This window comes from Telmatherina bonti (assembly GCF_933228915.1).
Source record: "Telmatherina bonti genome assembly, chromosome: 1".
In the NCBI taxonomy this organism is placed as follows: Eukaryota; Metazoa; Chordata; class Actinopteri; order Atheriniformes; family Telmatherinidae; genus Telmatherina; species Telmatherina bonti.
The window spans coordinates 36,924,814-36,940,756 of NC_136619.1; positions in this window are offsets into that span (position 1 = coordinate 36,924,814).

Here is a 15,943-nt window from a genome sequence, read left to right on the forward strand (position 1 = left end):
CTCGTCTTGGCTGTCAAGTCACGCTTGCTGCAGGCAAGATGGTGGAAAACTCAAGCTGCTGACAAGACTGTGAAATCATAGTTATGACAGAAGTTATTGTCGAGAAAAGTTCCCAAATTAAATTACCAGAATAAAGCTTGAAGTGCAATGTCATATGAATAGAGAGGAAAAAATGTGAGACTGTGGTGCTACCCACAGCAGCACACAACCTTAAAACAATAGTAAAAATTATTTTTTTCCCCTTTTTTAAATTTAATAATCAAATAATAGCTTTCCTCTGGGGTTTGCCAGGTCAGTAAGGACACAAACAAATTAAATTTAATTGGAGTTTTTTTTTTTTTTTTTTGTATAAACAACAGTGTCATCTCACGCACTTTGTAGACACACGCCTAATACAGATTGCATCAAGCAAACAACAGGACTATATTAGTATATTCAATTCAACTTTCAATTCAATTCAACTTTATTTATATAGCGTCAAATCACGGCAATGCCATCTCAAGACGCTTTACAGACAGAGAGGAAAAAAATAGTATACTTCTGATTATGTTGCACCTACCTGACAGCACAAGTTTGTTGGACATGGAACAAAAATATAGAACCAAGATTATATATATATATATATATATATATATATATATATATATATATATATATATATATATATAAAAAAGTGAATGTAGTGCAGTGTTTCTATAATCTAGTCCCCAGGCCCCCCTACCCTGCCTGTTCTAGACATGTTCCTCCACCTAAGCACCTGAGTCAGATTATTGAACTTCCTCATCAGGCTCTTTGCAGCCTGTTAAAAAGTCTTTATTTCATTCAGGTGTGTTGAAGTAGAGTTGCCTATAAAACATGCAGGCCAGGGGGGTCCTGAGGACCGGAATTGAGAAACACTGGTTTAAGGTGTGTATATTTTAGTAGTTCAATTAAAAGAAAGAAAAAAAAAGCACAGATAGTTTATAACTAAAGAGGATGTATAAAAGAAAAAAAAAAAGGTTATCTGTTTCATAAAGTTTTTGGACTTATTATTAAATGCTCTCCATTCACAGCAGTTCAACTGATGAGGTTTGGGGGTATTTGCATAATTCTTCCCAAATTTCACAATTTCTGTGGTTTTATGAATATTCAGCCCCAGCTTGTTCCTCCTGCACTATCCTGCAGAACACTTCATCCCTTTGTGTGTGCATCCTTCTGGTTGTTCTCAGTCCTGTCCATCTCTGATGCCGTCTGCACATGTCGTGATGTGGTTTGTACTCCACTCTGCATATCAGCTTTGGGTCACTAGACTGGAAAATGTGGAACGGAGGATTCTTCCTTGGTGGTATCCAGTGCTCAATAAAAGGCTTTCTATATGCAAGAGTGGCTCTTAGTAAGTTGTCTGCTGGCTTCTGTTTTCTGTCCTGCATGGTACAGATGGTTTTATAGAACTGAGCCAAAGTAGCTTTTCAGTAATACAAAACATGTGATGTTTGCAAAGTCTTCTGTGCTTCCACAAACCTGATTTTCCACTGCAATCAAATGGACATTGCCATCAGGAAATTTTTGGCACGTATCAGACTCCTCTCTAATTTGTCAAATTAAGAATCTCAAAACTCGCTACAGGCCAGAGAGATGCAACAGAAAAGAAAAAAGACAATTTTCACACTATGCTGTGGGCTTTTAAAAAGAAAGTATAAGAGCAAACTGTTAGACTGTAGTTTACTTTGTTCGTTAGGGCAGCGCTGTATTGTTATCTGGGCAGGGTGTGTGTGTGTGTGTGTGTGTGTGTGTACGTGTATAAGGGGAAGAGTCAACTGTGTCATTACTTGTTTGACTTGAAGGGGCAAAGGGTTTTTTTTCAACTGCTATGGCACAAATTTACACAGCTTGTTGACATGAGGGACTTATGCACAGTCAAATGAATAAATTGAATGAATTCAGTTATCATAGATGGTGTGTCATCCTGGCTCAAACAGTCTCAATAGCTCAGCAATATACCTGCTCCTATACCAGAAAGTGAGAATGGAAACAAGAGACTGTTTGTTTCTTAACACGAGGTGTCAGTGTATGAAGGAAGTGCAGTTAACATGCCAAGTGGTCATTTGGCTTTACACCTTATGAGCAGATGCTTTCCAGGAGAAACATGTTGTTTCTCACAGTGCTTTTGCTTTGTTCAAAGTTCTTATTTACTGACACATTAAAATAATAATAATAAAAGATATATGCCAGACTGCTCTCAATTCAGTTAAACCAGAGTTACATAGAAGAACCTTCAGCAGCAAGAAAAGCAGAGTTCAGCAACAAGATGCCAAGTCCGAGCAGATGCCTGATTGCGGCGTAAAAGTGTAACTTATGCTGTTTTAAAACAGAACAAAGGTTAGTCACGTCACACATTCATTTGATTAGTTTGTATTTAAATTATATTAGGTTCAGCTTGTCATATAATCCATTTATTAAAGTTACCATTTTGTTTTAGAACAACAAACTCTTTGATAACTTCACTACTCTCCAAAACGTCTTTTGGCTTTTAAAAACCTTCTCTTATCAACTGAGCATAAATAACAAGCATCTGACTGTATATTATAGATTTGTCTTCTAAAACAAAAGAAGAAGAAGCTTGTTGACTTTTATCATAGCATCTGAAATAAGAATAAATAATTATTACTGTGTTCTTCCCCCCCTCCATGTGCTTCACAAGGGCAAGCGTCACTTTGCAGCGAGAGACAGTAGGTGGCGGCAAATCTTCATCGGTGTTGTTTCCGTGGGCGGCTGCAGCATCACGACCATGTGCACACTCATTATGTAGCTTCACAGGGATGCTTTTAAAGATCCATTTATAAAGCAGGTTACTGTAAATATACGGGGGGAATGGTCTACAATGATGACCACCAGGCAACAGCCCTGCATATCACGATATTAATCAAAACAAACCACAACATGAGTGTGTCTAAACAGTGTTGGTTCTTTCACATGCCTGATAAAAGCAGTCTTTAATCACAACATGACAATGGGACAACTAGACTTCTAGTTGATAATCTTTACTTTTCTCCCTCATGAGAAAATGGCTTCTGATCAACAATTAAAGCAAGAAATTTATCCAAACAAGGGACGTTTAAAGCATGTTAAAAAATCTTTTTCATTTTGCATTCATGATTGACTGAAAATTTGGCTTGTTTACTTCTAAGCACTCATGATCTGTCTCCATCCATCTGCTGAATCTGCAAACTGACATCTTGTTTGTCTTTTCCATCCGTTTTTTTCTTTAATAAATAAGCCCAACTTTGATAAAAACAAGAGAAAGATGACAAATAAAGTTTTACTTTACTGACCAGACCTTCTGTCAAACTTCATGTCTTCCTGTCGTCATTGTTCTCTTCTTCCACTTTTGTAAGCTTGCTCACTTACTGGAAAATTGCTTAGAGTGCTGTTTGTTGCTGTTATATTTTCTGCTACAGTACACTGCAAGTCACTTGGCTGGTGTACCGCTGTTTGCCACTGAGCTGGTAAGCTACGCCCATGGACCCATACATGCTCCCAGCAAGCATAAGACGCCATCTTCTTCCAGGAACACACCGGTGGTATTTGTGCGGTCTGATGCCTGCCATACATCACATGCATCAGTGGGTGTCCAACCCCTCACTGTGCTCCCGTGTTTAGGTTTTTGCAAGGGAAGAAATCCCTCGCTATTGTCAGTCAAATAGTCACAAAACAATCTGCTTCCCACAACCCATCCTGCTGGGGAGGTTTCCATGTTTTATTATCTAGTAAAAAATAAATGGAAGACAGTGACATAGGGGAACCTTGGATGGTGGAAGGCACCACCTAGAGCATATACATTTTGTCCTTTTTCCACCTTACATTTCAGGGTAGTACTTATCTGAGCAAGATGTAAAATGAATATAAATAATGTATGCTGACTGGTACAGTCAAATAAAAACAAGAGAAATGGACAGACTAATGAAAATGGAACAACTGCTGATTAAAATGATGAGACTATATATATATATATATACATATATATATATATATATATATATATATATATATATATATATACATATATATATATATATATATATATATATATATATATATATATATATATATATATATATATATATATATATATATACATATACATATATATATATATATATATATATATATATATATACATATACATATATATATATATATATATATATATATATATATATATATATATATATATATATATATATATATACAGGCAACTGGATTTTCTGTCTGTTTAAGGTCATGATATTAAGTCAAATATGAAAACAAGGAAATTTAGAATCACAGCTGTCTAACAGTAATATATATGTTTTCATAAAAAAAAAAAAACAAGTCAAATTCAAGCTATTTTTTCCTATAAATACTGAGGAGATGACGATGCTTTCTGATACGTCTGAGAAGTGGAGGCTTATATAAATTTTTATCATGTGATTTCAAGGTTGGCAAAGGTTTGAAAAAGAATAATAAAACAGTAATGGCTTTTCCCAGATGGATATCACTTATGAAGGCATATTATGAGACTTCAGACTCTCACTCTTCCTATAAATGGTTGATTTTGATATCCCAGAGTGATAGTTAAAAGTGCCTGAATGTTTTAAACATTTTTTTACACAGTCCACTTGATTCCCATACCCTGCATGTATACTGGGACAAGGGCAGTGATCCAAATTGCCAGGTTGAATCTAACTTTTCCTCGGTTTAACAATGCATGTCACCACACTCACCTTTCCCCTCTGGCCCATTTAGCCTTGAAACAGAAGACAAATATGCAGACATGAACACAGACAGTTTTTGTCAGTCTCCTTGGTTACGTGTATAATTTGGTCAAATTTTAGGGGGCTCGGCTGTCTGTTGCTTGACGCAGAAAGCAACAGACAGCCGAGTGTGCAGGCTCATATTAACAAACTTCTTCATGCAACACTTGAGTTCGCCCCCTGCTGTCCAACACAGTGCACCTCTGTGTTGATCAACTTTTTATTAGCCATGTTAAACTTCTTCAATAACACAGTAAAATCTATTTGACAAGGGTGTGTATGTATGTATGTTTATTGTTTGTGTAGTTCAGCTAACTATGTCAACACACACATACACACATTCAACGAGAAAGTAATTAGTAAGGCCACCTGAGAGATGATGGAAACTTGCAGTGTCTTCTGTTTTTATGAATGCATCTTGAAGTGAGACTTGGCTTGACATTGCACTGCTTTAATGGTTTCTATACATCCTCAATCGATCAAATTTCTGTCAATAACTCTTTTAACTTTTAAGACATGCTTTCCTCCTCAGTCTCCTTAGCATGAGTGTGTTTCCTTGAATTTCCATTGACTGTCTACACACCAATTTTCCATGAGGAAATAAAAGAAATGCAACCTTTACTTAATAATGATTTCTTTTTTAGCAGGGATACAAAAGTAGTACTCATTAAGCTGTTTGCCAATGACAACTTTAATTGTTAAAATAAATAAGGTGGCTTTTCTTGAACCAGAAACCACCGTATTTTTCACACCAGACCAATAGGTCTGTATCATTAGAAACACTGCTCACTAAATTAATCAGCTAAGAATATTATTTGATGGCTGACTCAGTGACAATGTCTTTCACCTAAGGGTTATTCAGTTCGTAATGAAGCTTCCTGCAAATAAGGTTAATAGATACCAGGCCAGCAAGGGTGAATTGTGTGGTATACAGTCCACAGGGCAGCTCATTTCCGGCACATAATCCTCCTTTGTGGACCAAAGTTGGTCCCCAGCTCCCATTCTTTTAACTTTGACTCCCTCTGGTAATTACAATCCTCACTCTCTCCTGGTTTAGAGAATAGAAGAAGCAAGAGGCTCTGCTTAAGAACTCTCCATGAAATTGGAGTGTTAGAGGGGGAAAAAACAGAAAATAACAGGATGATGGACTGGAACATGAAATGAAACATTGGGTTGGACATTTTTCATCCTCTTGAGACCTGGTAATTCATTTTTGTGGACAGTGGTGCACATTTTGTTTTCACTTATAGCTCTAATACTTTTTCACTTTGCTAAGTTTTGATGTCTCTTAAGGAAGACAACTGTAGTATTAAAATGATATGACGTGTGGAGGTGCCGCCTTTTACTCTCATTTCACTGTTTCTAAATGGCTGGTATCCCCAAAACCTAATTTCCTAGAAGAAACAAAGGTAATCATGGCATTTATATTTGGATTTTTTTCTAATGTTTTATTTGTATTAATTTTCCAAAATGAATATCTAGTAAGTCATTTCTATGAGTTTCCCAAACTGCTTATTTAATATAATGAGGCAAATTGCTAATTTATTGTTGTTTACTGTAGTGCATGTTGGGACTTTGTATTTATGTAATTAAATTTTTTCCTGTTAACAGATATCTGATGAGACAGTATTCCAAGAACAATCAGTGAAGGAGATTCAGACAAAGGTTTTTAAGAATATGGGATCAAGAGAACCAGACAGCAGAGGGTAAAAACCCAGAAAGGGATCCAGATGAGGAGGATATGTGTGTAAGAAAATCAACATCTGTTTTTGTAAAGTGTGTATTTTTAATACAATTTAATTGAATCAGTGCAACTACTGTTGACATGAATTGTCGGACAAGCAAGAATAAGAACTGCTGATAAAAGAGTCATAGAAGTTATCATCCTTATACACAAATGATGGACAAAATAAGAGATTCCCATTTTAAAGGCACAAATCTCACCCCTAGAAACAAGTTCTTATTATCCTAAAAAACTGTTACCCAAAGAGCAGACATGATTTGGAGTTCCAGAAACATATTTATTTGTTATTCCTGGGTTCAGATGATCTTCTAGTGTAGGAAAGGCTGCTTGGCAGGCAAGCAGGAGGGAAGCAGACAATCAGGGGTGAATGCGGGCAGGCAGACGAAAAGGCAGGCAGGCAAATGGGCAGAAAACAGGCATTATCTCTGGCAAGGAAAAATACGGGACAGGTTACTAAACTGTGAATTTACAGTGGACAAATAATCAGGATGCGAGAGCTGTTACCACAAAGCAATCAATCTGGTGACAATCAGCAGGCTGGACTGGTTTTAAATACAGACTATGCTGATTGCCAGATGCCGATCAGGTATTGCTTCACTCGCCAGAATGTCAACCATGCCCACCAGGGAACAGGAACTACGACAAAAAAACTACTTGTCAGTGTTTAGACAAAGCCATAAAGAGATCATAGGCTTGTTAACATCACCACTAAGTCATGTAAAACAAGAAATCAATGTTTTTTCTCGACAGTTGATCAGTGTGTGAATATGGAGGCAACTTGTAGAGCACTTCTATCATCTTCTGGACTATATAAATGCAGTTAATTTACTATTTGTTTATAAGCTAAAATTACATCATCATGTTTAAGAATTTACGTTGCAGAATCTGGCCAGCATCTCAAGGATAACTGCTGAGTGCATCTAAAGTCATTCGCTAAGGTGAAAACTGAAATGAAGGCCTTTTATACATTAGAAGGGATACTTCTTTAGTCATTATGGCACATAAAACATACAAACTTTGTAAGCTTTTAAGAAAGAACATCTTCATGAAAAAAAATAAGATAATCAAACATAAATAAAACATGAATTAGGGATCCTCTCAGCTATTAAGTTTCCCTTTAGTTATTCAGTATAGTAAGCTGTCTATGTTTCTCTTGGCTAAATGCAAAAGATACAAACGCAGAGCACTGTGCATTCAGATGTCCTATTTGTATGGGTCTTGTTCAGTAGACTGCAGTCAAATTCAAAACCTTGTCATCACAGACCAAGGTTAGTCTGATGACTCACCAGGAACAATAGCTGCACTGTAGAGATACATGATGACAGTCGTGTTGCTGGTTTGGTTTGTTGAATCTCATATTCTTCTTTTTTCTTCTATATTGTCATGTTGCACACATCTGGTGCAGCGGGAATTTAATTATTGTAATTAAACTACCGTTGAGGTAACGAGGAGATGAGGTCACAATGAAAACTAGAAAAAGATAAGCCTATTAAAAGGGCAAAAAAGTGAAACTCTTTCACCACAAGGTTTGCTGTTGTGCACTGCCTGTGTGCAAAAGCAAGGGCTACGTTCACACTGCAGGTCTTGATGATCAATTCCAATTTTCTGCTCAAATCCAATTTTTTGCTTGGCTGTTCACATTACATTTTTAAATGTGACCTGTCTGCAGAATGCTGCGTGAACAGATCACGCTCCTGAAGTGACCCGCATGCTCAGTTGGGCATAAATGATGTCACACACAGAATGGCGTTTACAGAAAAAAAAAAAAAATTGAAGGTAGTGTTATTTATGGGCGTGTGTGGTGGTAGTTGACAAATTTCTGAGTGGGTTCTGGTAAAAAGGATGAAGAGGAGAAAGAGATTTAATTTTGCTATGATGTCCCTACTTGGCACAATTGTTGCAACATCAGTATGTAAGAGTGTGTGGACGCGTTGGAGCCAGGAATGACAGGATCAGAATGTGAGTGGTCCCACAGCTGGAGATCATCCAAAACTTTAGAATGTCAAGAAATACTGTTCCTACATCTGTCAACACATCATCTCAAGACTTTTAAGGAGTGACATATCATTCAGGAGACCTGTCACCCTGAGGAAGTGAGGAGTGGGGATCTACTGGTTAGCAAGAGGGCGGTGGGGGGCGTGTTACCGCACCTTGCCTAACCTGTCTTGTCTGTTTGTCACCAAATCCTCTGTTTGCTCTATAGTCGGTGACTTTTGAAGTCCTGTGAATCATGTCTTCATGCCTGAATACATAAAAGTTCCTCTGGGAGACAATCTCCAGGATCTGCGGAATGACATCAAAGTTGCATTGAATGCAACCTGGATGTTCAGACTGCAGTCACATCTAACAAAATCTAATATGCATCTGATTCAGTACTGCACTTAAAAGTGGCCAAAACCTGCCTCGAAAATGTCCGATTCAGTGTGACTTGTGCTGTTCACACTGTCAGAAACTAATCCGACATTGGTTACATTTTAGAGAAAAAACAAAAATCGGGTTCTGGTCATAAGTGTGTCATGAGACCTCCCTCTTCCCTGTCCGCCTCTTTAGGCCTTGTCAGCAAATGAACGTGCAAAGTGCAAAACAACAATCTCCGTTTTGAGGAGCATGGTGAAGTAACATTGATGTTGTCACTTACCTGTCATGGAAAAGAAGAGCTAGTTCCTTGTCAAACTGCAACCTCTTTAGATCTGGCAGAGCTTTCCACTTTGCTCACACGGCCTGCAATAATTGGGTTTTGTCCTCTTTTTTATTCACAATCACTTTGCAAACTATGATAGTTTTTCTTAGATGTAATGCTGGATGCTGGCTGTCTCCAGGTGGACAGTGCGTTACATACTCCACCAATTTGCTTTGGAAGTACACATTTACCTGCTGGAGCCTTTAAAAGGGAGGAAGGTCTTAAGGCTGTGAGAAGAGTTAACAACTCCCATACATGCACTTGGATTAGCTTGTAAACACTGGACTGGAAATCTACATATAGAGATGTGAAAATGTGAGGGTGTGTGGCATCATGCTATACTTCAGATGAAATTACACCTCTACTTCTTTACACAGAAATATTTCATTCTTTCAAAATAGTAAAGGATCATTTTTTGCATATTGTCTCTTTAAAGTTCAAATCAAGCAAATTCAGACATTAAAAAACCTTTTGTGCTGGATATGTTAGACAAGTGGTTCTCAAACTTAAGGTCGATACCCCCATGTGGTTCACAATATAATTTCAGGGAGTTGCCAGAAGAATCCAATAACCCCCGGCTGCCGCCTGGAGAATGGGGCGGGGCTGGACGTTGGGCGTGGTTGGATGTCAATCCAATATCCAGCCCCACCTCTTTCTCCAGTCTGCAGCCAAGACCCTCTCGAAGAATGTAAAAAATGAAAGCCTATGACTTTATAATGTTTAGAATTTAGCTTTCATTTACTTGATTTGCTGTGTGTGATTCAGTGTTTGGTTTGCTTTAAAGGTTTAATTAGAATATTACATGTTTTTCTAATGAAAACTTGAACAAAAATGGCTCTTACAATGAAAAAAATAAAAAAATGCTTAACAACACACAAAGCACTCAAATACTAAATTAGCTTTAAATAGAAGTTTTAAGTGAAATTAAGTGAAGAGCCATTTGGAAGTCAAGAGAGTCGACTCTTCAAAGGGAACCAAATCAAAGGAACCAAATCTTTGAAGAGCTGGACTTCCAAACACTACACTCCAAACAACTTAGATTTTCCTATCAAATTGACTATTGATTCAGAAGTGCAGGTGTACAATACAAACTAAAGCTATTTGAGGTGCACAAGTCTGTACTGACAAATGTTTTTATTTTGTTTTTTTTTTCAATTTTTAAACTGAAAGTAATCAAAGCTACATAATTTTTCTCCACAGTTTTGCTTTGTTTTTGTTTTTTTTGGGTCAGCATACTTGAAATTCAAATTATTCTGCATCATTTTAAAGTCATAACCAGCATCATATTTCTTTCTTGTTAGAATGGAAGGATGTTGATCTTGAAGCCCTCACAAATATGTGGATGAGGAGCTTCTGTGTCTGGTTCAAGAACATAGCAGCAAAAAATGTTTCGCTGTGGAAGCAAATGAAAAAAAAAGTGAAAGAAAACCAAAGAAAAAAATGTGCTACAGTTATTTCTAATTCTTGTAGCATCTTTCTGGCAAAAATAAGTTGCTTTGGGTGAATGAAGTTTAATTTGCTCCATTTCACAGGGACTGAACACAACACTGAACAAGTATGTGAGTACATAACAAAGGTCACCAGGAGTCCATCTCACTGAGTGACTCACTGGTTTCAACGCAGCTAATGAAGCTTAAGTGGTTGTGTACTGCACATTTGTGTTTCCAGTCCCCTGCACTGCTGCACTAGAGCTCAGTTAATTATCACCTTTGAGTGAAATTGTTCTCACTCCAGCCTAGAACGTGCTGTTAGTGGGTTGAATGAGCTATTTAAACTTGATCAATAATAAGACTCTTCTGTAATGGCAAAGAATCCCACTCCTTTGTTTTCTCGGTCACCGCTTCAGAGGTGCTTATTTCATCCTTTGTTTTTCCTCTCCCCACTTTACCTCACTTTGTGCACATCTTTTAAAAGGAGGCAAATTGCTGCTGCAGGCCAGGAAGGATAAAAAAGAAACACATGTTTTCAACCTTAATGTTCATCTATATTCTTGTTGCCTTCATGTGTTTCAACTAAGACGCTGAAATGTTCTACAAGCGCAGAAAAAAAATAAGACTTTCGAAAGAGCTTGCTAATGACCCAACTTTTACTTATTTTCAGAGCCACTGCTATATCAAAAACTATTGCAAATTTAATACTCTTTTCCAGTCATTAAGTACATTCTCAGAAAAAACACAAACATATTTTAAATAAATATCGGGACGAGATTGCAACATCTGTTTTCAAGTAATCGCTGTTTAACATGGAGCCTCATCTCTATGGGCTTCATTCAAGCAGAACAAGACAGTGAAATGAAGTCAATTAAACGTGCAGTTATTTAATCCTAAAACAGATGTTTTGTTTGCCATGAATAGAGGGATAGATGCTTTTTCAATGGTAAATTTCTTTATTGTAGAAGTCCTTTTAAGAAGGGAACATTTAATTCATGAAGCTGCTCTGTGGAGGTTTAGCTTTCAGCCACTTGGTCTACTTTTCATGTGCTGCATCATCCCATCCCTAAAACTCAGCCACCAAGGAAAAGAAGTCATCACTGTTAAAAGACCAGTGATTAAATAAGTGGGGAAAAGCAAGCTCCTGTGTGCACTCACATTTACTCAGTGTGGTAGTGTATTTGTGTGTACTAGCATGTTGTACTGTTTTGGAGAGTGATGGGGAGGTTAAATCTGGCTGCTGGAAAGGAAGCTATACTTTCCATTCTCCTGTGGCCCTTGCTTCTCTTTTTTTCTGCTGACACAGTGAAATATTGATGCGGAATAAATTCCCATCTAATTAGAGCGGCTGAATTAATCGGGAAGCGTTTAATTAGGGGAGTTTTCTTTTCAGTGGAGGGGAGGTTTTGATCTGAGCCATATGGCTGTTCTCTCAGATGTGCTGTATTTCACAAGCTTATAAATATGAACTACTTTTGTTCAGCAGCTTCAATTAAGATTTTTTTTTAGGTTCTTGTGGGGTTTGGATGTAGGGGAGAAGATAAATAGGCAGTGACGTCATTGGTACTGTCTTTTAAATAGTATGTTGCCCCCAAATCTGACATGATTAACAGAAATTTCTGTTCTTTGTACTGCTATGTGGGAATGCTTTTCATGTGTTTTGTTTAGTTTGCTTTAACAGCAATTATTTAACATTTGTATTTACAGGAATTTTGTTAATGCATAAAAAGTCTTTGTCAGGGTGCAGCAGCGGTGAGGACCCAAGAGCAGACTGAACAAGGCAGGAGGCGGACAGAATGCAGCAAGAATGTTTATTCTGAAGTAAAACAAACTACAACGCAATGCGCCATGACATGGCCCAACAAACTAGCAAAGAGAAACTGAAACCGAGGGGGATAAATACACTGAAGAACACTGATCAGACACAGGTGAAGTTGGCTAGCTAAGTGAACTAAACACAGGAAGCAGAAAGCAAAACAGAACATGCAAGAAAAACTACAAAAAAAAAGCCAAGACACCAAAATTAAACATGACAGGACTACAAAAACCCAAACCAACACCTCGAGATCATGACAACCTGGTAATAAAGTGTACTGGAGAACTTTGATGAAACAATCCCACTTTCATGTTTACCGCTACATCATGATGACGTTAATGGGATCAGTTAAGTATCGTGATCGCTGATGCAGGCATAAGGATGTAACGAATCAAGACTAGATAAATATTTGCTTCTGCATTTCCTCTACCGCCATGGATAGAAATAATTGGGGAAAATAATGGAAGAATCAAAAGATATCTGGTTCTGTTTGATTTTTGGCCCCCTAGTGTTAACTGTCAGGAAATGCATCTCCAGATAAAAAAAAAAAAAAAAAAAAAAAAACCTTACTTCACCAATTGAAAAGCCACTGTTGTGTGTTCCCATATCCTATAATGCGGTTCCCTCATCTTTGTGAACTGTGTATACAATGAACGCAAGTTTGTAAATCAGGCACTCAGATTGTGCTACAAACCTGAAAGCATGAACCCCCCATTTGCAGTTTGTAGATACATACAAATAGGGGATCGGTTTACGGTAAATGGACTGTATTTCATTCATTCATTCATTTTCTAAACCGCTTTATCTAATTCAGGGTCGCAGGGAAGCTGGAGCCTATCCCAGCTGGCTTTGGGCGAAAGGCAGGGTACACCCTGGACAGCTCGCCAGTCCATCGCAGGACCAATGGACTGTATTTATGTAATATTTTTCTAATCCCTTTTTTTTTTTACTTTCACTTATTCACAAAAAAAAGTATTGTAGTACAAATTTGGAGGATACTGTTTTTCCGCTTTCTCAGCAATCCAATGTGGGATGCAGAATCTTATCCAAGGACCGTTAACCAGCTGGAAGCTTGGTGGTTCCATCGTCAGGCTACATATCAAATGCCTCCTCTTTCTCCTGAGCTTTATTCATTGAATAGATTTTCATGGAGCTCTATATTATTTATTTATATTTTTTTTGTTAGTCTTTTTTTCCCCACAACTGACACTCAGAAGGCTTTGTGGGCAAATATCAGAGTATGCTTGATGTTTTCCTGCCTACATGTTGCTACTCTTCAGAAACTAAACATGCACCTACATAGCTGTAAGACAGCTCATATTGATCTGTGCATTATAATCGGAAATCATCATTGTGGACCAGTACAAGGAAGCAAAAGCTATATTTACAGTAACACAGGAATTCACAGATGCAAGCCTGGAGCCAGTTTTATCTCGATTAAGTATTCAGAAGTATTTTTATCTTCAAATTTACTCAGAAAAAGCAAACGCAGTGTCATTGAAGTATGACATGATAAAAGATTCCATACATAAAAGTAGGACATACATCCAGGCAATGAATAATAACAGCTACTTGTGAATCATATTAACATCTAAAGGTGTGGATACCCCTTATAGTGCAAACTCGTCAGATATGGGCGTTTGTGATTTTGATTGATGAGATGATCAAGAGACAATCTACCTTCCTATCATCAGTCTATCAGTGATGAGTGGGATGAAGGCAATAAAGATGGCAGGGTAGTCACCGATGTGATTCATGACTTCAGATCTTTTCTTGATGCATACAGATAACTGTCACAGACTGAAGCATCTGTAGCAATGCATAGTTATATCATCCTCCATTTAATCACGCTGTTTATTTACATACATCGGTTTGGTTCTGTGTGCAGCAGGTTTAGAATACGCTGCATAGTTCTCAGAAGGTCACATGTCTTAACCAGGTTTGGAAACATTTAAGTTACTCATATTTAAGTAAACTGTAATACCTGCCCAGGCATAGTGTGTGAAGAAGGTTGCTGCTTGTTTTCTGAAAGCTTGTCTTCTTTGACTTTTAAAAGACTTTGACTGCGACAATGATTAATATAGAACGGGCGTGACCAACTTTGGTCCTCGAGGGCCACTGTCCTCCAGGTTTTGGATGCATCTCTGTTCCACACCACCAAGGACTTAAAGATGTAAAAAACAAGAATGGGATTTTGAGATTGTTGAAGGAGAAATTAAAAGCTAAAATTCTACCAAGACAGACAAAAAGCGAGAAATAGTGCTGCATCCATCTCACTTTATGGCCATATTTCCATTTCTTTTGAGAATTTGACATGATTGAAAAGGTAACTTGTTAGAGATGCCATCCATCCCTTCAGATAGATGCTGCCTTTATTTATATTCTTTACCCAGCATTGTTCAAGTGGACTTCTGTGTGCTTTTGTGCTCCATCACTGTCATCAACCATTTTGATTTACTGCCCGATGTAAGATGTGGATCTGCAAGTGTTCATAAATGTTTATCAACTTCACGCTCACCAACTGAAAATGTAACGCTCAGGCTGAGAGAAAAGCATTTGTGTGTTAATGCTGCTGGTAAAAGTGAGTGGATATTAGAACCGTGGCTGTGTTAACCCCTGCGTGCATGAGTCATGCACAGCGACTCACATCGGGGAAGAGACACACAGGCAATTCAGCTAATTGTATAGCTAATGTTTGCATAAGGATATTTTTTTCAGACTTATTGCCATACACAGTAATACTACAGAAATGTAACCATGTTTGACATTTGTTTTACCTTCTGTGTCTGCAACAGTTAAACTTTATATTATGTTAAAACAAGGGATGACAGCTTTGCTCTAACCTCAACTAGTATGGACATGCTGCTTCAGAATATGGAGTCATGCTATTATGTATATAAATAGATAAAACAGTTTTAAACTCTTTAGCTCTTCTGCACTATACCAGCATAAAGAAAATCCTTTTTGTACTGTGGAGGTAAATGTGATCGTTTTTAGACAACAAGCTGATCAAGTTGACTTTCCCTGAAGTTTTGGAAAATTTCCATCTTTTTCTTACTATGCATACCTTTATTTGAACCTGTCTGACTTTCTTTACCTCCTGCTAGCAAAAAAAAAACTTACATAGAGTTGATTCAAGACTCTCCGTATCACTGAAAGAGGGATCTTCATAGAGGCAGTCAGTGTCAGCAAAGGCAAAACAGTCCTCATGGCACCGTTTTTCAGGAAGCAGATACTGAGAAGTAGCTGTAGATATTTATAAGTTGACTCAATATGCAGAGACAGCTGATCACAGGCATGTTTGCGGGTGGTATGAGCTAACATTTGAGTCATGACAAGAGCTTTTCTGTGCTTTTGTAGCTGAGGCCGTGCTTAACTCTGCGGTACACATGAGGCTTCACTTGGCAGGATTTGTCTATGTCTGTGGTACAAGAATGACACAATAATCCCAAGACCTTTTCCATATGTGGGCCTCGTGTTTATTTTTGCAGAAACATGCTG